General features: G+C 43.7%; 1 protein-coding gene across 1 annotated transcript in view; it reads left to right on the top strand.

Moving 5' to 3' along the window:
- Positions 1–25,681, top strand: part of PLVAP (plasmalemma vesicle associated protein) — a 72,282-nt gene extending 46,601 nt beyond the window's left edge. The window contains exon 5 of the mRNA XM_073592254.1: positions 22,876–25,681. The gene's annotated coding sequence lies outside the window, so the exon portion shown is untranslated. The remainder of the gene's footprint in view (positions 1–22,875) is intronic.
- Positions 25,682–25,954: the final 273 nt, after the last annotated feature.

The raw sequence follows: 25,954 nt of genomic DNA, 5'->3' as shown, positions 1-25,954 counted from the left end.
AACCGCAGGGCTCTCATATTAAGCAGAGAGCCAGTACTAGTGCCTCTCATCCTTCTGGTGAACTGGCAATCACCAGCGGCCTAGTACATCCTGGTGGTAGACAAACCAGCACTGCAGTAACACTTGGTGACGTGGTGAGTCCCATAAGTGCAGCTCAAGCTGGTGCGGTGGCTAGCACAAGTAGTGTCCCGCAGCCACCAAGAGTTTGAGCACAGGCCTGTAGAGCCCATAGTGCCCTTCCCGCTACATATGCCAATCCTGATTGAGAACCCACCACTTCTGCAGCACCTGTACTTCCCCCATTCACTGGCCAACCTGGAATTCAGGTGGAAACTGGTTGATTTTACGTCACTTGATTTTTATTCGCTGTTTTTCGCAGAAGATCTCCATAGATCTATTGTGGACCAAATCAATTTGTATGCTGGTCAATTCATCGCCACTAATCCCCAATTGACCCTTGCCAGAGAATAGAAACCTGTTACGGTTTGCAAATTTAAGATCTTTCTGGGCCTATTCCTCCTCATGGGCATTACTAAAAAGAGTGCGTTGCGGTCATATTGGTCCACTGACCCAATTCACCATATGCCCGTGTTCTCTGCTTCCATGACCAGCACACGATAAGAGCAGATCTTGTGGTTCATGCATTTCAATTACAATGAACTCTGTCATCCTCGGGTGACCCTGAATACGATAGGCTTCACAAAATTCGGGCCTTCATAAACCAATTCAACCAACAGTTTGCAGCCTTGTTTATTCCTGATAAAGTTTACTGCATTGATAAATCCCTGATTACATTTTCTGGCCGCTTGTCTTTCAAACAGTATCTCCCCAAAAAAGCGTGCCTTGGTGTCACCCTTATTCCGAACAGGGTACCACTTGTACATGGACAATTATTACACAAGCTTGCCACTTTTTAGTCACTTGTTTGATCATCAAATTGGCGCATGTGGCACCGTGTGATCTAATCGCTGGGGCTTTCCCCAACGGCTTATAGATTCCAAACTTAGACAGAGGAGAGAGCCTGCTTGAAGTGTAGTAATTTGTTTGCAGTGAAGTGGAGCGATACAAGGAATGTTTTCGTTCTGTCCTCCCTTCACGCAGTTACGGTAGTCAAAATTCCAACGGCGACTGGTGTTGTTGTGAAGCCCCTCTGTGTCCAACCCTCCCTTAACATGGGAGGGGTGGACTTCAACAACCAGATGATGGCGCCCTACTTAATTGCCGTAAGTCCAGACGTCGGTATAAAAAAAGTGTCTGTATATTTATTCCAATTGGCTCTGCTGAACGCTTATGTGCTATACAAAGTGTCAGGACGAACTGGATCCTTCCTAAAATTCCAGGAAGAGACCATCACGGCCCTTCTGTTTCCAGATGGTGCTTTGGCCCAACTTCCCAATGCAAATGCAGTGAGCCAGCTGTGAGAGAGGCACTTTCCAGAAAACCTCCGTGGTACCTCAGGCCAAAGATCACCCCAAAGAAGATGTCGCGTCTGCAGAAAATGCGGATATAGGCATGACACACGCTATTATTGTCCCTCCTGTCCTGGCCAACCTGGTCTCTGCATTGGTGAATGTTTCTGTCGCTACCACACACTAGTGGAGTATTAGCGTAGGGTAGAGTACTGCACAGTCCTACGGCACACTAACACAGGGTCTCGAAAGATGAAATGGCCATCACATTTTGAGAGACCCTAATCTGCAATGTTTACAGTTAAAATAAAAAGTTAAAAAAAAAGAAAAGGAAAAAAAACACAAAAAATAAAAAATAAAGCCATAAATAGTTGTCGTTTTATTTTTCTTCTCTATCTATTGTTCTTTCTCTATTGTTACTGTATTTTATGCTTAACTGTAATGTTTTATTTTTACTGTGTTTTATTGTATTTGCATTGCAGGTATGGTATGTCTTACTGTTATACTGTAATGTTACTTTGTTTTATTGTAAATCATTATTTGCTTTGCAGGTACGCCATTAACATTAAGGGCGGATTGCCCCCATGCTTTGGCATATATTTTTTACTCTTTTTTTAAGGCACAGATTGTTGTTGTTTTATTGAGTTAATGTTTTATTGTTACCATTGTTTGCTTTTCAGGTACGCCATTCAGCTGCAGGACAGATTTATTTATTTTGACAGCAACAGGGTTTGCTCTCATGAAACGTAAATCAGCGACTCCAGCGCTGTAGGAGGTGATTTCACCACCACAGTTAAAAAAAAAAAAACGGTGCATGTATGCCCATCATTAGAAGTGGGTGGATGCAGGCCGGTATTCTAATGGTGGGCATACCCAACGATCAATCTTTTTTCATTCAGCCCACAGGCTGCTTGAAAAAAAAGAACATTAGAATATATGCCCAACAAGGACCAGCAACGTACTGGTATGTTGCTGGACTTTGAGTGGTCATACCAGAATGATGCCTGCAAGTTTAGGTATCATCTTGGTATTGTTATTTTCAGCCAGTGGTCAGCTTTTATGTAAAAGCAATCCTAGTGGCTAATTAGCCGCTAGACTGTCTTCCGTGGTTTTCTCGGGCTCCCCTGTCCCCCCGGGGAACCTGAGAATGTAGATGGTGGTTCCGCAAGCTGACCATAGAGTTGACCGAAGACCAGAATGGCTCCAATCATCTCTATGGCCTAAGAAACTGGAAGCTACAAGCATTTCATGACTTCGGTTTCACCGGATTTAAACAGCGCCATTGAAAAATTTGTAAAGCATCTTATCACACCGATCTTGGTGTGGTCAGGTGCTTTGAGGGCAGAGGAGAGCTCTAGAGTCTAATAGACCCCAATTTTTTCAAAAAAGAGTACCTGTCACTACCTATTGCTATCATAGGGAATATTTACATCCCCTGTGATAACAATAAAAATGATAAAAAAAAATGAACAGAACAGTGTAAAAATAAAATAAAAAAGCAAAATAAATACTAATACAAAAAAAGCACCCCTATTCCCCCCCCCCCCCGTGCTGGCGTTCAAGTGCGAATGCAAGCGTCGGTCTCGTGTCCTATGTAAACAGCAATTGCACCATGCATGTGAGGTATCACCATGAACGTCATATCGAGGGCAGTAATTTTAGCAGTAGACCTCCTCTGTAAATCTAAAGTGATAACCTGTAGAGACTTTTAAAGCCTTTTAAAAATGTATGTAGTTTGTCGCGGCTGCACGGTTGTGCGCAATTTTAAATCATGTCGTGTTTGGTATCTATGTACTCAGCATAAGATCATCTTTTATATTTTACCAAACATTTGGGCAATATAGTGTGTTTTAGTGCATTAGAATTAAAAAAAAAAAAATTTACAAAAAAATTGCGTTTGAAAAATCACCCACCATTTTAATCTGTAGGGCCTTTGCTTTAAAAAAATATATAATGTTTGGGGTTCAAAGTAATTTTCTAGCAAAAAAAAAAAAAATGTTTTCATGTAAACAAAGTGTCAGAAAGGGCTTTGTCTTCAAGTGGTTAGAAGAGTGGGTGATGTGTGGCATAAGCTTCTAATGTTGTCTAATGTTGTGCATAAAATACCAGGACAGTTCAAAACCCCCCAAATGACCCCTTTTTGGAAAGTAGACACCCCAAGCTATTTGCTGATAGGCATGTTGAGTCCATGGAATCTTTAATTTTTTGCCACAAGTTTCGGTAAAATTACAATTTTTTTTTCTTTTTACAGAAAGTTGTCACTAAACGATATAATGCTCACACATTGCATGGATATATGTGGAATTACACCCAAAAATACATTCTGCTGCTTCTCCTGAGTACGAGGATACCACATGTGTGAGACTTTTTGGGAGCCTAGCCGCGTACAGGACCCTGAAAACTAATCACCGCCTTCAGGATTTCTAAGGGCGTAAAATGGTGATTTCACTTCCTCACTACCTATCACAGTTTCGGAGGCCCTGAAATGTCAAGATAGCAAAAAAAAACCCCAAATGAGCACATTTTGGAAAGTAGACACCCCAAGGTATTTGCTAAGAGGCATGGTGAGTATTTTGCAGCTCTCATTTGTTTTTGAAAATGAAGAAAGGAAAAGTTTTTTCTTTTATTTTTTCAATTTTCAAAACTTTGACAAAAAGCGAGATCTGCAAAATACTCAACATGCCTCTCAGCAAATAGCTTGGGGTGTCTACTTTCCAAAATGGGGTCATTTGGGGGGTTTTGTGCTATCTTGGCATTTTATGGCCTCCGAAACTGTGATAGGCAGTGAGGAGTGAAATCAAAACTTTACGCCCTTAGAAATCCTGAAGGCAGTGATTGGATTTCGGGGTCCTATACGCGGCTAGACTGCCAAAAAGTGTCACATGTGGTATCACTGTACTCAGAAACAGCAGAATGTATTTCGGGGTGTAATTCCACATATACACATGGCATGTTTAAACAATATATCTTTTAGTGACAGCTTTGTGTTAAAAAAAAATAGGATTTTCCCAAAACTTGTGGCAAAATATAAAACATTCTATGGACTCAATGTGCTTGTCAGAAAATAGCTTGAAGTGTCTACTTTCCAAAATGGGGTCATTTGGGGGGGGGGGGTTGTGCTATCTTGACATTTCAGGGCATCTGAAACTGTGATAGGTAGAGAGGAAGTGAAATCACCATTTTACGCCCTTAGAAAGCCTGAATGCGGTGATGTGGTATCCCCGTACACAGGAGAAGCAGCGGAATGTATTTTGAGGTGTAATTCTACATACCGTATTTATCGGCGTATAACACACACTTCTTCCCCCTTAAAATAAGGGGAAATCATGTGTGCGTGTTGTACGCTGATATAGGCTGTCACGGAGGGGAAGGAGGGGACAAGCGTCGCCGAAATAGACAGAGCCGTATCTCCTGTGTACTCGGTTCGGCTTGCAGTCACAAATGTACAGTAGGCTTCCGCAAGCGCTCCTTAAGAGGGAGTCTTTCTCTGAGTCTGGAGTCAATGAGGATGGTAAATGTGATCAACTTCTCTAGCTCAGTGGGTACCTCTCGGGCTGCTATCTCATCCTTGATGGTATCCGAGAGACCATGAGAAAAAGCAGCCTTGAGGGCCTCATTGTTCCAAGCAACCTCTGCTGCCAGAGTACAGAATTCAATGGCATAATCGGCAACAGTTCTCGTACTCTGTTTGATGGACATGAGGCACTTGGCAGCAGAAGCGGAGAGTGCAGGAACGTCAAATACCCTTTTAAAAGAAGCCACAAGCTCAGGGTAACTCAAGACAACAGGTTTTTGCGTCTCCCATAGAGGGTTTGCCCAGGCCAAGGCTCTCTCAGAAAGCAAAGCTATCACAAAATCTACTTTGCTTCTGTCTGTGGGAAACGCCAGGGGCAGCATCTCAAAGTATATCTCAACCTGGTTGAGAAACCCTCTGCATTGGACTTGATCACCCCCAAATCGCTGGAGAAGCGGAGCGGAACCAGACATACCTCTTATAGAGGTAATATTTGAGCCGGGTGCCTGCACAGAGACAGCAGCAGGGATGGCCTGCAACACAGGTTGTACTGGAGCAGCCACAGTGAGAGATTCCAGATGAGCCATGCAAATAAGGATCGCTTGTAACGCCATGGCAAACTGATCCATGCAGTGATCCTGCTCATCCAATCTGGAAAAAATATTACCAACAAGTGGATTGACTGCATCTTCTGAATTCATGGCCTTCGCCTATTGTCAGCAACCATGAATCAGACAGAGGCAGAAGTACAGTTAAATCACACTTGTTTAATAATAATAAAAAAAAAAGGTAAACAGAGTAAACGTAGTCAAAACATAGCCAGAGTTCAGAACAAGTCAAACAAGCCAAAACATCAGGGAGCCAGAGACAAGCATAGTAGAACAGCAAGCAGGATCTGGAGCCAGAAGGAATGTCAGCCAAGCAAGTCTTTAACAGGAACACAGGAGAGCGTTTCTAGAGATGTGACCAAGGCAGAGATCATCTGGACTGGACGGCTTAAGTAGGCAGGACTGATGAGCAGGATATCATCAACAGGTAAATCACTGTGGAGAGATAGGAGCTGGCAATTAGCCGACAGCTGAGCGGCCAGCTTTGAGAAGGCAGGGCTGAGCCCAGCCCTGACACAAGGCTGCAAATGGGCACTAATCAGGCTGTAGTGAGGAGCAAGGCTGCAGATGGGCACTGATTAGGCTGCAATGATGAGCAAGGCTGCAGATGGGCACTGATCAGGCTGTAATGATGAGCAATGATGAGGCTGCAGATGGGCACTGATCAGGCTGCAATGATGAGCAATGGCGAGGCTGCAGTTGGACACTGATAAGGCGGCAATGATTGGCAATGGTAAGGCTGCAGATGGGCACTGATTAGGCTGCAGTGATGGGCAATGTTGAGGCTGCAGATGGGCACTGATCAGGCTTCATTAATGGGCAATGTTGAGGCTGCAGATGGGCACTGATCAGGCTGCATTGATGGGGTATGGTGAAGCTGCAGATGGACACTAAGGCTGCATTGATGGGCATTGACCCTTATTTTGCTTCAAAATTCTTTATTTAAAATGTTTACGTTTTTTCCCTGAAACTTCTCTCTTAAATAAATACGGTATATCCATGGCATGTGTGAGCAATATATCATTTAGTGACAACTTTGTGGGGGTTTTTTTTGTAATTTTTCAATCACTTGTGACAAAAAAATAAAATATTCAATAGGCTCAACATGCCTCTCAGCAATTTCCTTGGGGTGTCTACTTTCCAAAATGGGGTCATTTGGGGGGGATTTTGTACTACCCTGCCATTTTAGCACCTCAAGAAATGAGATAGGCCGTCATAAACTAAAAGCTGCATAAATTCCAGAAAATGTACCATAGTTTGTAGACGCTATAATTTTTGCGCAAACCAGTAAATATACGCTTATTGAATTTTTTTTTTTACCCAAGACGTGACTGAATACATTTTGGCCTAAATCTATAACAAAAATTGAGTTTATTGGATTTTTTTTTAAAACAAGGTAGAAAATATCTTCTTTTTTAAATTTTCATTTTTTTAATTTATATCGCAAAAAATTAAAACCGCAGAGGTGATCAAATACCACCAAAAGAAAGCTCTATTTGTGGTAAAAAAAGGACGCAAATTTTGTTTGGGTACAGCATTGCATGACCGCGCAATTACCAGTTAAAGCAGCGCAGTTCCAAATTGTAAAAAATGCTCTGGTCATTAAGGGGGCAAATCCTTCTGGTCCTTAAGTGGTTAATATCTGGGTGTAATAGAATAGCTGAGGCTAGGGGTTCTATAACAAGAGCGAAGAGGAGAAGGGAAAGAGAGCATCCTTGCCTAGCCCCTCTACCTATTTAAAAAAAAACTGAGTTGCATCTAGGTAGGCAAATTCTCATTTGAGGATTATTGTATAGTGTGTGGAAAGCATGAAGAAATTCACCCTGTAGCCCATATTTTTGTAAAATGATGTCTAGGTATTTCCAAGAGACACTGTCAAAAGCCTTATTTATATCAAGGCTCAAAAGAAGTAATTCTTGAGGATTTATGTTTGCTTATTAGATTATGTCTGTTGCTAGTCAAATATTGTCCGTAATGTGGCATCCTGGAATAAAACCAGATTGAAAGGGGGAGATCAGTGCAGGAATCACTGACGATAGTCTGTTGGCTACTTATCTGCTAGAAAACATTTAGGTCATTATTTATTACCAAGATTGGCCTATAGTTTTGGGGTAGGGTATGATCTTTATCTGGTTTAGATATAAGGGACATATTGGCTAGCAACACTGCTTCTGGGAATTCTCCTCTATTAAGAACATTATTAAATAATGCTGTTAATTTAGGTGTCAAAAGAGGGGCAAATTGTTTGTAATAAAATGAGGTGAATCCATCTGGGCCTGGGTATGTACTTTTTTAGGGGATTTAATCATTTGTAGAATTTCATCTTCAGTACATGGAGCGTTTCATTTTTCAATTTGAGGAGGAGATTGGAATGGTATTGGAATATTTTCTAGCCAGGAAAAGTCTGAGGCTGGGGTGGAAGATGTGGGGCTTGAGAGGAGGTCTGAGTAAAATTTTTGGAAAATTGATAAGACATCTTTTGGGTTTGTGACTAATTGACTAGAAGCATTCTTTAATTTATATCTAAGTGCCTTTTCTGCTTTATATGTGAGGAGTGAGTCTAGTTCTAGGCGTTTGTAGGAGATTTCGCCCGCAACTAATGGATCATGTGTATTCATATAGGTTTTGTAGATCTTGCACACAGTTTTTGAAGGAACTCGACAGGTAGGTTGCTCCAAATATCTTGGAGAACTAACCACAGATCTTCTGCACACATAGGTTGCCTCAAATCCTTCTATCTCATCATGTAATCCCAGACAGACTCTATGATGTTGAGATCACGGATCTATGGGGTCACACCATCACTTATAGGACTGCTTGCTCTTCTTTATGCTGAAGATAGTTAAGTACATTGGCTGTATGTTTGGAGTCATTGTCCTGCTGGAGAATAACTTTGGGGACAATCACGCACATCCCTGATGGTATGGCATGATGGATAAGTATTGATTTCTCAACACTAAGGACACCAATGATCCTCACCAAATCTCCAACACCATTTACAGAAATGCAGCCCCACACTTGCAAGGAACCTCCACCATGCTTCACTGTTGCCTGCAGACACTCATTATTGTACCGCTCTCAAGCCCTTCATCAAACAAACTGCCTCCTGCTACAGCCAAATATTTCACATTTTGACTCATCAGTCCAGGCCACCTGTGCCATTTTTCTGCACCCCCGTTCCTGTTTTCATGCATAGTTGAATCGCTTACCCTTGTTTCCATGTCGGAGGTATGGGTTTTTGGCCGCAGTTCTTCCACAAAGACCACTTCTGGCCAGAATTTTACATACAGTATTTGGGTGTACCTGGGTCCCACTAGTTTCCACCAGTTCTATGCTGATAGCACTGCTTGACATCTTCTGTTGTTGAAAGGAAGTAAGCATTATGTGTCTTTCCTCTGCTGCAGTTTCCTTGGCCTACCACTGCTTCTACCACTGGTGGTTGGTGCTCCATTTTTTGAGGGGTGGGGGTGGGGCGGCGAACAAACCAATCATACACCTGACTCTAATCCTACAAAATCCCTCACTTTGTGCAAGTGTAAGAATTGATGTTGGTTTGAAGCCAAAGGGTAGTCACACCAAATATTGATTTTTCTTCTGTTCGCTCACTTTGCATTTTGTAAACTGCTAAAAATAAACAATTAAAATATATTTTTTTGACAGCATTCTTATAGCATTTCTTCACACCCGCCTAAACCGTTTGCACAGTACTGTGTGTGTGTGTGTGTGTGTGTGTGTGTGTGCGCGTGCATATATACAGTGCGTATATACAGAAAAGTATTCATACCCCTTGACATTTTCCACATTTTGTCATGTTACAACCAAAAATGTAAATGTATTTTATTGGGGTTTTATGTGATAGACCAACACAAAGTGGCGCATAATTGTGAAGTGGAAGGAAAATGATAAATGGTTTTCAAATTTCTTTACAAATAAAGATCTGAAAAGTGTGGCGTGCATTTGTATTCAGCCCCCCTGAGTCAATACTTTGTAGAACCACATTTCGCTGCACTTACAGCTGCAAGTCTTTTTGGGTCTCTACTAGGGATGAGCTGAACACCCCCCCGGTTCGGTTCGCACCAGAACCTGCGAACGTACCGAAAATTCGCACAAACGTTAGAACCCCATTGACGTCTATGGGACTCGAACGTTCGAAATCAAAAGTGCTCATTTTAAAGGCTAATTTGCATGGTATTGTCCTAAAAAGGGTTTGGGGACCCGGGTCCTGCCCCAGGGGACATGTATCAATGCAAAAAAAACTTTTAAAAACGGCCGTTTTTTCAGGAGCAGTGATTTTAATGATGCTTAAAGTAAAAAAAAAAAAAGTGAAATATTCCTTTAAACATCGTACCTGGGGGGGGTGTCTATAGTATGCCTGTAAAGTGGTGCGTGTTTCCCGTGCTTAGAACAGTCCCTGCACAAAATGACATTTTTAAAGGAAAACAAGTAATTTAAAACTGCTTGCGGCTTTAATGTAATGTCGGGTCCTGGCAATATGGATGCAAATCAGTGAGACAAACGGCATAGGTACCCCTCAGTCCATTACCAGGCCCTTTGGGTCTTGTATGGATATTAAGGGGAACCCCGCACCCAAATTAAAAAAGGAAACAGCAGTATACAGGCTCTGTACTCTGAACAGCAGTATACAGACGGTGCAAACAAGACAGGTACTGTAGGTTTGTTGTTAAGTAGAATCTGTTTGTAATTTTGAACTGGTACATTTTTAACGTGTTTAGCTCCAGCCAAAAAATCTATTTTAAGCTTTTTGGAAAACATAGGGAAGGGTTATCACCCCTGTGACATTTGTTTTGCTGTCTGTGCTCCTTTTCAGAAGATTTCACCTCACTTTTTGTCCCAATGACAAATGTTTTTTGAAAATTTGGGGTTTTTTTGTGAAACAAGGATTGGTGATAAAGCATCAGTGGAAAGGAGAAATGTTTTTCCCATATTAACTCTTACAGGAGAGAATTTCCCTTCCTAGGGGTAGATTTTATCTCACTTCCTGTTGTCTCCTTCCGTTTGCAAGTAGGAGTCGTTTGTAAGTTGGATGTTTGAAAGTAGGGGCCTGCCCTATATACTCAGCAGAAATTTGGGCCTTAGGTGTTGTTGTGGCCACAACATTGTAAGCCCTGACAGGGCCCTGCTGTGAAATATTAGATCAAGAATTGTAATTACATGCCCCTGTTGAACAGGGGCAGAAAAATTGGGCCTTTGGTGGTGGTGGTGGTGCTGGTTCCACAACACTGTAAGTCCTCACTTGCTCTTGGTGGGTGCAGAAATGGGCCCTGCTGTGAAATATTAGATCAAGAATTGTAATTACATGCCCCTGTTGAACAGGGGCTGAAAAATTGGGCCTTAGGCACTGGTGCTGGTGCTACAACACTGCAACCCCTCACAGATACTCTAGTTGGAATGCAGGAACGAGCCCTGCTGCAAAGTATTGCCTCAAAAATTGTAATTACACGCCCCTGTTAAACAGGGGCTGAAAAATTGGGCCTTAGGCACTGGTGCCACAACACTGCAACAACTCACAGATACTCTAGTTGGAACGCAGGAACGAGTCCTGCTGCAAAGTATTGCATCAAAAATTGTAATTACACGCCCCTGTTAAACAGGGGCTGAAAAATTGGGCCTTAGGCACTGGTGGCGGCGCCCAGAAACAAAAATGTTCTTACAAGCTATCAGCTTGATCATTGAGGAGGAAGAGGATAATTACTCAGGATAGTCACTCAGCATCAGCATAGGCAGTCTTTGAAGGGATCTGAGATTTCAAAAAAAATTATTCGGTTACATCAGCATCAGGTGCTTGGTAGCTGGTGGTGATCCAAGACTGATTCATTTTTATGAAGGTCAGTCGATCGACCAAGTCGGTGGACAGACGCACCCTGTGATCGGTTACAAAGCCTCCAGCAGCACTGAATGTGCGTTCCGAAAGAATGCTGGATGCAGGACAGGCCAGTAGCTCAATTGCATACTGTGGAAGCTCTGGCCAGTGATCCATCCTCAAGACCCAGTAACCCAGAGGATTTTCGGTGGGAAAGGTGTCCAAGTCAGATCTTGCCCCTAGGTATTCCTGCACCATGTAAAACAGACGCTGGCGATGGTTGCTGGAACCGATCAGACCTTGGGGCTGCGGACTAAAAAATCAGTCAGACGGCCACCTTCTCCACCGCTCCTTCTTTGACTGACCGAAGCCTCAGCAACACGTCCAGAAACAGGAGTTTGTAACCTCCCAGTCTCTGGGAACGCGTTGCACAGACCTTTCTGCAAGGCCTCCCGAAGATGTTTCATCCTCTGCTCCCTCTGCGACGGCAAGATAAGGTCCGCAACCTTATCCTTGTAACGTGGATCAAGGAGGGTTGCCAGCCAGTATTGGTCCTTCTCCTTGATACCACGAATACAAGGATCCTTACGCAGGCTTTGCAGGATCAGGGAGGCCATGCAGCGTAGGTTTGCTGAGGCATTCGGTCCGGAGTCCTCTGGGTCACTAAGGACGACATGGTCGGCAGCCACCTCCTCCCAGCCACGTACAAGTCCATGTGTTTCTTGGGACTGATCCCTTAAAGACTGATGCTGAGTGCCAGGCTCCACCTCCATACTGACACAATCCTCCTCCTCCTCCTCTTCCTGTGTGATCGGCGGGCACGCAGGAACACTGTCTGGATAAAGGGGGCCTTGAGAGCTAAGGAAGTCCTCCTCTTCCTCAAGTGCCCTGTCCATTATTCCACCCAGCATGTGCTCCAACAGGTGGACAAGGGGGACAGTGTCACTGATGCATGCACTGTCACTGCTCACCATCCTCGTGGCCTCCTCAAATGGTGACAGGATAGTGCATGCATCCCTGATCATGGCCCACTGGCGTGAGGAAAAAAAAACAAGCTCCCCTGACCCTGTCCTGGTGCCATAGTCGCACAGGTACTCATTGATGGCCCTCTGCTGCGTGTGCAGCCGCTGCAGCATGGCCAACGTTGAGTTCCACCTGGTGGGCATGTCACAGATTAGGCGGTTCTTGGGCAGGTTAAACTCCTTTTGGAGGTCTGCCAGCCAAGCACTGGCATTATATGACCGGCGGAAATGCACACAGACTTTCCTGGCCTGCCTTAGGACATCCTGTAAACCCGGGTACCTGCCCAAGAACCGCTGCATCACCAAGTTAAGGACATGAGCCAAACAGGACACATGGGTCATTTGTCCCTGTCGGAGGGCAGAGAGAAGGTTGGTGCCATTGTCGCAAACCACCATTCCTGCCCTAAGTTGGCGTGGCGTCAACCACCTCTGAACCTGCCCCTGCAGAGCTGACAGAACCTCTGCCCCCAGTGTGGCTCCTTTCCCCCAAGCACACCAGCTCAAGCACCGCATGGCATCTTTTGGCCTGCATACTTGCGCAGCCCCTTGAACAGCTACGGAGCACCGCTGGTTCCGAGGACAAAGCACAGGAAGAGGCCATGGAGGAAGAAGAAGAGGAGGGGGTGGAGGAGAGAGGTGTGTCACAATCATTAGTAGTGGCATTTTGGAGGTGTGGTGGCGGAACAACCTCCAACACTACTGCACCTTGTCCTGCATCCTTCCCAGCTGCCAGCAGAGTCACCCAATGCGCGGTGAAACTTAGGTAACGTCCCTGTCCATGCCTGCTGGACCATGAGTCAGCGGTAATATGCACCTTACCGCTGACCGCCCTGTCCAGCGAGGCATGGACATTGCCTTCCACATGCCGGTAGAGAGCCAGAATCGCCTTTCATGAGAAAGTGGCGTTTGGGTACCTGCCACTAAGGAACCGCACATTCCACAAACTCACGGAAGGGGGCAGAGTCTACCAACTGAAAAGGTAGCAGTTGAAGTGCTAGCAATTTTGCCAAACTAGCATTCAACCACTGGGCATGTGGATGGCTGGGAGCGAACTTCTTTCGGCGGTGCAGCAGCTGGGGCAGGGAAATTTGCCTGGTACAATCTGACGTCAGTGTACCGAAAGCAGATTGCCCACAAGTACTTGGCTGTAACATACCTAATTCTACACCTTTATTCCTCTCAGTGCAGGTCTCAGAGAGGACTGAAGGTATAGTGAGGTTGGAGATCTCAGCTGATGAGGAGCAAGGAGAGGTCCTCTTTGTTCTTTGGTGTGGGTCTTTTACATACGCTTGTCATCGAACTGCATGGCAGGTCAACATATGTCTGGTCAAGCATGTGGTGCCCAAGCGGGAGATGTTTTGGCCACGCGAGATACGCTTGAGACATATGTTGCAAATAGCAGCGGTGCGATCTGATGCACTCGTCTCAAAAAAGGCCCACACCAAAGAACTTTTGGAATAACGCACAGAGACAGCAGCGCCCTGCACATGCGGAGCTTTGGGGTGTGATGCAGTCAGTGTGCTGCCCTTAGGCTGGCCCCTGGAGGGCATCCTGCCTCGTTGGTGATGTGCCTCCTCCTCCTCCTCCTCTCTCCAATCAGGCACCCACGTTGAGTCAGTGACCTCATCATCCCCTCCCTCATCACTGGACCAAACCTGGCAGTATGCTGCAGCAGGGGGAGCATGACTGCCAGATTGCTATCCTTCTTGGGCACCCCCTCTGTCCGTGCTCACGTTACTGCCTTCATCTAGCTCAGTATCATCATCAGGGCCTTCTAAATGCTGGGCATCCTCCTGGTGCATGTACCCAACACTGTGGTCAAACAGTTCGAGGGACTCCTCAGGAGGACATGGTGGGGCTAGGGAAGGAGTCACTGATGCCATTGAGCTGAGGGAAGAGTTGGCAGCTGCTTTGCCAGACAAAGTACCCTGAGCATGGGTGAGAGAGGATGAGGAGGATGAGGACGGCTTGGTCATACACTCGACCAAGTCTTCCTCATGTTGCAGCTCAACACGGCCAGCTGCCGAAAAAAAGGCCAAGTGTGTCCCATGGCCACGTGCTGATGAGGATGCACCGTCTCCACGACCAGCACTGTTGCCTCTAGACACAGAGCCTGCTTGCCCTCTTTTATTGGCTTGTGACTGTCTGCCTCTCCTTGTTGGCCTTCCAGACATACTAATGGCCTGTAGCTGCACTAAGCTGGAATATATATATATATATATATACTGATACTGCAGCTAGCAAAATCAACTGCCTGCCTGTAGCATGAGAACACCACCAACCTTCTACAGGTAGCTTTAGCTGAACACTGTGCAGAGCTCGCAAAAAACTTGTAGCTTATTTAGCTGCCTGCGGTAGTGATAGGATCAGGAAAACACCACCAACCTTCTACAGGTAACTTTAGCTGAACACTGTGCAGAGCTCGCACTACACTAACTTGTAGCTTTAGCTGAACACTGTTCAGAGGACGCACTACACCAACTTGTAGCTTTAGCTAAACACTGTGCAGAGGTCGCACTACACTAACTTGTAGCTTATTTAGCTGCCTGCGGTAGTGATAGGATCAGGAAAACACCAACAACCTTCTACAGGTAGCTTTATCTGAACACTGTGCAGAGCTCGCAAAAAACTAACTTGTAGCTTATTTAGCTGCCTGCGGTAGTGATAGGATCAGGAAAACACCACCAACCTTCTACAGGTAGCTTTAGCTGAACACTGTGCAGAGCTCGCAAAAAACTAACTTGTAGCTTATTTAGCTGCCTGCGGTAGTGATAGGATCAGGAAAACACCACCAACCTTCTACAGGTAGCTTTAGGTGAACACTGTGCAGAGCTCGCAAAAAACTAACTTGTAGCTCATTTAGCTGCCTGCAGTAGTGATAGGATCAGGAAAACACCACCAACCTTCTACAGGTAGCTTTAGCTGAACACTGTGCAGAGCTCGCACTACACTAACTTGTAGTTTTAGCTGAACACTGTTCAGAGGACGGACTACACTAACTTGTAGTTTTAGCTGAACACTGTTCAGAGGACGCACTACACTAACTTGTAGCTTTAGCTGAATACTGTGCAGAGGTCGCACTACACTAATTTGTAGTTTTAGCTGAACACTGTGAGGGGGACGCACTACACTAACTTGTAGCTTTAGCTGAACACTGTGCAGAGGTCGCACTACACTAACTTGTAGTTTTAGCTGAACATTGTTCAGAGGACGCTCTACACTAACTTGTAGCTTTAGCTGAACACTGAGCAGAGGTCGCACTACACTAACTTGTAGTTTTAGCTGAACACTGTGAGGAGGATGCACTACACTAACTTGTAGCTTTAGCTGAACACTGTGAGGAGGACGCACTACACTAACTTGTAGTTTTAGCTGAACACTGTGCAGAGGTCACACTAAACTAATTTGTAGCTTTAACTGAACACTGTGCAGAGCTCGCAAAAAACTAACTTGTAGCTTATTTAGCTGCCTGCGGTAGTGATAGGATCAGGAAAACACCACCAACCTTCTACAGGTAGCTTTAGCTGAACACTGTGCAGAGCTCACACTACACTAACTTGTAGTTTTAGCTGAACACTGTGAGGAGGATGCACTACACTAACTTGTAGCTTTAGCTGAACACTGTGCAGAGGTCGCACTACACTAACTTGTAGTTTTAGCTGAACACTGTGAAGAGGACGCACTACACTAACTTGTAGCTTTAGCTGAACACTGTGCAGAGGTCACACTACACTAACTTGTAGTTTTAGCTGAACACTGTTCAGAGGACGGACTACACTAACTTGTAGTTTTAGCTGAACACTGTTCAGAGGACGCACTACACTAACTTGTAGCTTTAGCTGAACACTGTGCAGAGGTCACACTAAACTAACTTGTAGTTTTAGCTGAACACTGTGAGGGGGACGCACTACACTAACTTGTAGCTTTAGCTGAACACTGTGCAGAGGTCGCACTACACTAACTTGTAGTTTTAGCTGAACATTGTTCAGAGGACGCTCTACACTAACTTGTAGCTTTAGCTGAACACTGTGCAGAGGTCGCACTACACTAACTTGTAGTTTTAGCTGAACACTGTGAGGAGGATGCACTACACTAACTTGTAGCTTTAGCTGAACACTGTGAGGAGGACGCACTACACTAACTTGTAGTTTTAGCTGAACACTGTGCAGAGGTCACACTAAACTAACTTGTAGCTTTAACTGAACACTGTGCAGAGCTCACAAAAAACTAACTTGTAGCTTATTTAGCTGCCTGCGGTAGTGATAGGATCAGGAAAACACCACCAACCTTCTACAGGTAGCTTTAGCTGAACACTGTGCAGAGCTCACACTACACTAACTTGTAGTTTTAGCTGAACACTGTGAGGAGGATGCACTACACTAACTTGTAGCTTTAGCTGAACACTGTGCAGAGGTCGCACTACACTAACTTGTAGTTTTAGCTGAACACTGTGAAGAGGACGCACTACCCTAACTTGTAGCTTTAGCTGAACACTGTGCAGAGGTCACACTACACTAACTTGTAGTTTTAGCTGAACACTGTGAAGAGGACGCACTACACTAACTTGTAGCTTTAGCTGAACACTGTGCAGAGGTCACACTACACTAACTTGTAGTTTTAGCTGAACACTGTTCAGAGGACGGACTACACTAACTTGTAGTTTTAGCTGAACACTGTTCAGAGGACGCACTACACTAACTTGTAGCTTTAGCTGAACACTGTGCAGAGGTCGCACTACACTAACTTGTAGTTTTAGCTGAACACTGTGAGGGGGACGCACTACACTAACTTGTAGCTTTAGCTGAACACTGTGCAGAGGTCGCACTACACTAACTTGTAGTTTTAGCTGAACATTGTTCAGAGGACGCTCTACACTAACTTGTAGCTTTAACTGAACACTGTGAGGAGGACGCACTACACTAACTTGTAGTTTTAGCTGAACACTGTGCAGAGGTCACACTAAACTAACTTGTAGCTTTAACTGAACACTGTGCAGAGCTCGCAAAAAACTAACTTGTAGCTTATTTAGCTGCCTGCGGTAGTGATAGGATCAGGAAAACACCACCAACCTTCTACAGGTAGCTTTAGCTGAACACTGTGCAGAGCTCACACTACACTAACTTGTAGTTTTAGCTGAACACTGTGAGGAGGATGCACTACACTAACTTGTAGCTTTAGCTGAACACTGTGCAGAGGTCGCACTACACTAACTTGTAGTTTTAGCTGAACACTGTGAAGAGGACGCACTACCCTAACTTGTAGCTTTAGCTGAACACTGTGCAGAGGTCACACTACACTAACTTGTAGTTTTAGCTGAACACTGTGAAGAGGACGCACTACACTAACTTGTAGCTTTAGCTGAACACTGTGCAGAGGTCACACTACACTAACTTGTAGTTTTAGCTGAACACTGTTCAGAGGACGGACTACACTAACTTGTAGTTTTAGCTGAACACTGTTCAGAGGACGCACTACACTAACTTGTAGCTTTAGCTGAACACTGTGCAGAGGTCGCACTACACTAACTTGTAGTTTTAGCTGAACACTGTGAGGGGGACGCACTACACTAGCTTGTAGCTTTAGCTGAACACTGTGCAGAGGTCGCACTACACTAACTTGTAGTTTTAGCTGAACATTGTTCAGAGGACGCTCTACACTAACTTGTAGCTTTAGCTGAACACTGTGCAGAGGTCGCACTACACTAACTTGTAGTTTTAGCTGAACACTGTGAGGAGGATGCACTACACTAACTTGTAGCTTTAGCTGAACACTGTGAGGAGGACGCACTACACTAACTTGTAGTTTTAGCTGAACACTGTGCAGAGGTCACACTAAACTAACTTGTAGCTTTAACTGAACACTGTGAGGAGGACGCAATACACTAACTGTAAATAGTCTAGCTGCCTGATTGTGGTACTAATAGGATCAAAAGAACACCAGCAATTTTCTTCAGGTAGCTGTAAATACTGTAACAAGACAAGCCTGCCTGTCAGTAGGAAGATAACAGGAACCGATCTAGCTAAACTGAATACAGTGTGTGTGTATATATATATATATATATATATATATATATATATATATATATACACACAACACCTGGGATGCATATATATATATACACAATACACTGTAAGTGCAGCTAACTCACTGACTGTCCTGCCTAATCTATCTAACTTAAATCAAATGACACTGTCTCTCTGTCTATCTCTTTCAACGCCGGAACACACACTACACAGGGCCGCCGTGCAGGCGGCCTTATATAGTGTGGGGCGTGTACTAAATCCCCTGAGCCATAATTGGCCAAAGCCTCCTTGGCTTTGGCCAATTACGGCTCTCTGTTCAGATGGCGCTGTGATTGGCCAAGCATGTGGGTCATAGTGCATGCTTGGCCAATCATTAGCCAGCAATGCACTGCGATGCCGCAGTGAATTATGGGCCGTGACGCGCCACACGAATTTGGCGTGAACGGCCCATATCATTCACAATTCGGCGAACGGTCGAACAGACGATGTTCGAGTCGAACATGGGTTCGACTCGAACACGAAGCTCATCCCTAGTCTCAAGCTCAAGCTCTGTCAGATTGGATGGAGATCGTCTGTGAACAGCAATTTTCAAGTCTTGCCACAGATTCTCAATTGGATTTAGGTCTGGACTTTGACTGGGCCATTCTAACACATGCATATGCTTTGATCTAAACCATTCCATTGTAGTTCTGGCTGTATGTTTGGGGTCATTGTCCTGCTGGAAGGCGAACCTCCGCCCCAGTCTCAAGTCTTCAGCAGACTCTAACAGGTTTTCTTCTAAGATTGCCCTGTATTTGGTTCCATACATCTTCCCATCAACTCTGGCCAGCTTTTCTGTCCCTGCTCTAGAAAAGCATCCCCACAACATGATGCTGCCACCACCATGTTTAACAGTGGGAATGGTGTGTTCAGGGTGATGTTTAGTGTTAGTTTTTTGCCACACATAGCGTTTTGCTTTTAGGCCAAAAAGTAAAATTTTGGTCTTATCTGATTAGAACACCTTGTTCCATATGTTTGCTGTGTCACCCACATGGCTTCTCGAAACTGCAAACAGGACTTCTTATGGTTTTCTTTCAACAATGGCTTTCTTCTTAAGACTCTTCCATAAAGGCCAGATTTGTGGAGTGCACGACTAATAGTTGTCCCGTGTGATCAGATTCTCCCACCTGAGCTGCGAATCTCTGCAGCTCCTCCAGAGTTACTATGGGCCTCTTGGCTACTTCTCTGATTAATGCTCTCCTTGCCTGCCCTGTCAGTTTAGGTGGACAGCCATGTCTTGGTAGGTTTGCAGTTGGGCCATACTCGTTCCATTTTCGGATGATGGATTGAACAGTGTTCTGTGAGATGTTCAAAGCTTGGGATATTTTTTTATAACCTATCCCAGCTTTAACTGCTTCAAATGACGGTGGGGCGGTGCAGCTCTTGTTCTGGGATGACGTCATATGATGGCGTCCCTGAATGGCCGCTCTCACACGGTGCGACCCCGATCTGTGTAAAGGGCTTTTTAACTATGTGATCGGCTGTGTCCAATCACAGCCAATCACATGTAAACAAGGAAGTGCCGGTAATCGGCTCTCCTCGCCTCACACTAACAGTGTGTGAGGAGAGGAGAGCCAATCAGTGGCATCTCCTCACAGGGGGTCATGTAGGAATGTAATCAGGGCACTGATCATCAGTGCCCTGATTACAATAAAGAAATATAGTGTCGCGATACAGTGCCCACCAATGCCAGCATACAGTGCCCACCACTGCCCACAAGTGCCACCAATCAGTGCCCATTAGCCATGCCAGTCAGTGCTGGCAATCAGTGCTGCCCATCAATGCCCATCACTGCTGTCCATCAATGCCCATCAGGGCCCATATATACCGCCTATCCGTGCCCCCTAGTGCCGCCTATCAGTGCCCGCCTGCTTGTTCACCAAGGTTCTCTAACAAACCTCTGAGGGCTTCACAGAATAGCTGTATTTATACTGAGATGAAATTACACACAGGTGGACTCTATTTACTAATGATGTGACTTCTGAAGGCAATTGGTTCCACTAGATTTTAGTTAGGGGTATCAGAGTAAAAGGGGGCTGAGTACAAATGCACGCCACACTTTTCACATATTTTTTTGTAAAAAATTTTGAAAACCATTTATCATTTTCCTTTCACTTCACAATTATTTGCCACTTTGTGTTGGTCTATCACATAATAACCCAATAAAATACATTTACGTTTTTGGCTGTAAAATGACAAAATGTGGAAAATTGCAAGGGGTATGAATAGTTTTTCAAGGCACTGTATACCGTGTGTGTATATATGTAGATTATATATATATATATATATATATATATAAACAGAATTTATTTACCAGTGTTTTCCAAACAGTGGAGTAATAGTGTGCATTCAGATCCATGACACTGTGTGTTCAGATTCATACACCCGCTCATGCATGCATGTCAAATTTTGACATGCAACTATCTCCGTGCAGCTGCTGCATCCACTTCTATGAGCTGCCTGCACGCAGTTCTGAGGTGGAGTCACACACAGCAGATAGCAGCTCAGCACATAGGACAGGTCTCAGTGCTCATCTGAATAAGCCCATAATCATGTAAGTGCAATACAGTGATTTAGAGAAAAACTACTTAGGGCTTGTTCACATGTGAGGCAGAGACCACATCTGAGCATGGATTGCTTTTCAGAGGTGTTTCAAAGACTGTAAAGAGGCGATAAGTTGCTTCCTCAATCCCCAATTTAACCCTTTTAAATGCTTCGCTACTGTGCTGTACTAGCATGCGTTGCATACAATTGTGGAACGGCTGCAGGGTGTCCCTAATAGGACTGTATTAGTTGCGTTCAGCAGCAGCATCACCTGCTGAAAGCTGCATGCTGTCTAGGTTTTGCGGTGGCCATGAAATACAGCATCATGACTGTGGCATATGTACATCCGTGTGCAGCTGTAGGTTTAGCATTTAGGCGGGTGGTTAACCACCTTGTTTAAATGCCCACTACTCCAAGCTGCATGTGCGAACAACCCCTTAAAGCGTCAAAACACAATATACTCAATCCAAAGGAGATACAGAATACACTTGTCCCAATGTATGCAGTATGCTTAAAGTGTATTGCCACTTTTGCAGCCAAATTAGGATAACACCTACTTTATATTTTTTTACATGTTCTCATTCACATAATATCATTTAAAAAAATATTTTAAAAATCCACTTATCTCTCATTGTTTATGAGGGCTGGAGAGCTGTGTTTGTCATAATTAACTTTGTTCAGTAGGAACCTGGAAAAATTTTAACCATTAATGGCCATGGCTGAATGTAGCATCGATTTATGAACTTGGGTACAACCAGCCTGCTGGATTCTCTTGCGATTATAGCTAGCGGCTGCTTAAGCCGCTAGCGGTAGTCACCCCCCACCCCAGCCTTATCTTTTCTAGCAGGACAGACATCCTAAATGTATTTAGAATTTATTGCAGTCTTTCATGACACATAGGAGGGGATTTACTAAAATAAGTGATAGTACTGATTTTCCCCTGCTTTTCCTGCCTTCTACTAATTCATTTTGAGGCAGCCTATCATAAAGGGTCCGAAGGAATATGGGTGGGTGTGTGTTAGGTAGTGTGCAAGCTCTAACACTACCTAAGAAAACGGGGGGAAAGGAGTGAAAGAGGCAGGCAGAAGTAGGGCGGGGGGGGGGTGTAGTATCAAATGGCAAGCAAAAAAGGAAGGAGTCTCAGCATGACCACTTCAGTGCAATTTTCTGGACAGGTACACAGGTAGGTCTGCATGAAAATAACAGTTGGTGTCTTGCCTTTGTTTGCTCTTCATAAATGGTAAGAGGAAGTCTTCCTGGGGGACAGGTAAAGCAAGGCCGTTTCCAGTCTTCTGGCCAACAGTTATGAAATGTTTTTTTCTTTTGAGGCTCAGGCCCCTTTCACACTACCGCGACTTCAAAGTCACGCGGTTTTACCACGATTTCAGGGAATACCTGTGTAACATGCATCAAAGTTGGACCAAAGTAGTGCAGGGACTACTTTGAAGTAGGCACGACTTGAAGTCGTACTAATATTAATGGTTGTCATTGGAAATCATGGGGAACGACTTGTCATGCTACTTTGCAGTCCCAAATCGTGGGACAAGTCGTACAAGTGTGAAAGGGGCCTCACACAGGCACTCAATTTGGTGTAGTTTATTTCTTTGCTGGCTCTAGCAGCTCTGGCCTATGCTTACAGGCCCTGTATTTATTCCAGCAGCTGAAAGCAGTTGTTTCTAATGTAGTCTCACAGCCTGCGCGTAACATATGTCCCGTCCATGACTATATGAATGTCCTCTTAGGCTGTTTGTGCTGTACTTTTATTGTCCTATCACAGCTTGCAGCTATAAGAGTAATGTAGGGTATATAGCATATACATGCAATCCTGATACTTTTGCCTGCATTTCCACTTTAACCACTTGAATTTAAGTCTTTTTCTTTTTTTTTAACTACAGGAAATAAGGAAGAAAGATAAAGGAGAAGAGAGTCTTAATTGCATCAACCTTAATAATATTGATTCTCAAGTACAAAGTGATGTTTTAATGAAGAAGGCGGATTCTTATGCTTTTTATTATACATAACATCAGTATATCAAATAAAAAAAAAAAAAGCCAATCATATGTTCATATTATAATGGAGGTCATGTGTTTTTGAGTATATAAAGGTATATTGAATTTTAAATCCTAACTATACTTTAACAGCCCAATATAAAATTAGATTGTATGCTTGTATATTACATTGTATATATTATTACTGTAGTTCTATAAGAATGATTTTAATGTTTAATGAATTGTTATTGAAATATTTTATGTTTTAATCTTTTTATTAAAGTTTTCAACTAACAAACAGGCTCTCGAGCAAGGGAAAAACAACAGAATACCAGCGTAGGCACTTGGAATTTGAACACAGTTATTGTTTTATTAAACTCACAACAAAAGCAGCCTGTATATGCAGTAAAGCATGCTTGTTCTACTTAATGTGGAACCTAATGCCGTGTACACATGGCAGACTTTTCGACCGGACTGGTCCTACGGAACGAATCTGTCGAACAATCCGACCGTGTGTGGGCTTAATCGGACCTTCATCGGACATTTTTCGGTCGAAAATCAGATGGACTTTAGATTTAAAACATGTTTCAAATCTTTCCGACGGATTCGAGTCAGGTCGAAAAATCCATTCGTCTGTATGCTGGTCCGACGGACGAAAACCGATGCAAGGGCAGTTATTCGCTACCGGCTATCAACTTCCTTATTTTAGTCCGGTCGTACGTCATCATGTTCGAATCCGTCGGACTTTGGTGTGATCGTGTGTAGGCAAGTCCGTTCGTTAGAAAGTCTGTCGTAACTCCGTTGAAAGTCTGTCGGAAAGACAGTCGGACCTTTGATGCACACGTGTACACGGCATAAGGGTTTAACCCTGCCAATTGTGTAAAAAGACTGATCCTGCCTTCTTTGACCCTCCCCTTCTTCCACAGTCCCCAATCCACCTCCTGATAGTACAGAGCTGTGAGGGCACTCTCCACATGCTCAGTTTGGTGTGTATTGCTAGATAGTTTTTTTTTTTTTTGGACGGTGGATGTGATCAGCACAGGGCCAATTAGCACTGTCCAGACAGAGGGTTGGGAGTCATGCAGCTTCATAGGACAGTCAGAAGAGAATGAAAACTCCTCCTACAAGCTTTAACCGAACACTGATAGAAGTCACAAGACCGCTATATATTGCTGATGAGAAAAGGTATTTAGCAGGTAATATTTACTATAAAAAAAAAGCATTTCCAAGTTCTATGTACTGTGGGAGACCAGATATAGTGAATGCAGTGTCCTGAGTTTAGTAACACTTTAAGGCACATAACAGCCATATGAAAAAAAAAAAGTCTTGAGAGTAATTCCTCTAGGGGTGCACACCCGAGGATCGATAGGCTGTCAAGTGGTAAAATTGCATATAGGATCAAGTAGTAGTGAATCAAATATACAAAAGAGTTTCCACATTCAACAGTGTATATGTACCAAGTGACCACGAAAAAAAAATTGTACGTACAGATAATAGGGGAAGAGATTGTCACCAGGAGGAAAAAAGGAAAAGAGAAGTAGAGAGTCATTGAGGGAATCTCCGGAGCACACTTTACCTTATCAAAATAGCGAATCCATGGCTGCCACATTTTATTGAATTTTGAGTTGAGTATTGGTGAGAACAGATGACAACTTTTTGTTAAATATTATCCAATTCAAACGATATTGTCGATTGATTCCAACATTTAGCTATGGCAATTCTGGCTGCCAGAATCATGTATGTTATCAATTTTCATTTATGTTTGGATGTTTCTATGTTACATTTCTGGAACAGGGCTATTTCAGGGGTCCTAGAGATTTTAACATGTGTTACCTGTGCGTATTAGGGTGAAGGTTTGGATCCAATGTTTGGGCATTGCCACCATAAATGAAACATAGTGCCTAATTGGCCACAATGCCTAAAACACAGAAGAGAGGCTTGTGGATACATTTTGGCCACTCTGACCGGAACCATATACGACCAGAACCGCAATAGTATTTTATACCTAGACTCAGATTATGCGCAATTGTCTGCCAATCCTCCATGTCAAAGGTGGAGCCCAGGTCATGTTCCCATTGGGTAATTTGGAAAAGTTTGCGTAAAGGGCACATGAGGAGCTCATAGAGGATAGATATACATGTGACAAATATGGTAGCCTTGCAGGAATATTCAAATGTTATAAGAGTAGCCAAACCCTTAAGCTTAAATGGGACATTGAAGACCCCCAAGCTAGGACCTTAAGGCTCGTGCTATAAGAATGCTCTTCAATTCCTTGAATATTAAACAATTGATATATTTCAAAGGTTAGTTTCTTTAAATGAGCATAAGTCACACATACAGAAATGCATGTAGCCCCTGGTAAATTGAATATTTTCCATAAGCCTTCAAGAGAACTATTAAAATTTGTACTAAGCCATTTACGTATGAAGCATCAAGTCAGGTTTTTTTTTCAGTACTTCCACTGACCAGGATGCAGTTTGAAATGCGTTTGTTGCTCCCTTCCCTATTTAGAACTTTCCTGGATGTGCCTAAGACTTTCTGTCCCCAGTCATGTGATTAATGCTTAAGTTATTACAGGAAACCCCTGTTTGTCTTTGTGTGCCAGCAATGTTTTCATTAAATGGTCATATAAACACACGCACATTGTTCTTTTTGTACATATTTCTTGCCTGTTACGGATGTGAAGAATAAACTTTATGTTCAACTGATACAAGAGACGTTTCCCGATTACTCAAAGATTTTTTTTTTTTTGTGTGTTGAAAAGGGTCATAACTTAAAAACTGGCATGAGCTATGCACATCATAATATTAATAATATAAAATAAAATGGAGACATGTTTGTAAGTGTTAAATAAACATGACTATAAACAATGGTTAGTGGTATCATCACTTGGGCCCTACTGACTATGGTGGATGAAGCTACCTTAATTTAGAAGCTATGGGATTGCCAAAACAATATATTTGGTGGATAATGGGTCTCTGTGCAA

Source organism: Aquarana catesbeiana, linkage group LG01, assembly GCF_042186555.1.
Source record: "Aquarana catesbeiana isolate 2022-GZ linkage group LG01, ASM4218655v1, whole genome shotgun sequence".
Classification (NCBI taxonomy): domain Eukaryota; kingdom Metazoa; phylum Chordata; class Amphibia; order Anura; family Ranidae; genus Aquarana; species Aquarana catesbeiana.
Note: the sequence above shows the minus strand (reverse complement) of the source record. Positions and strands in the feature narration are given on the sequence as shown.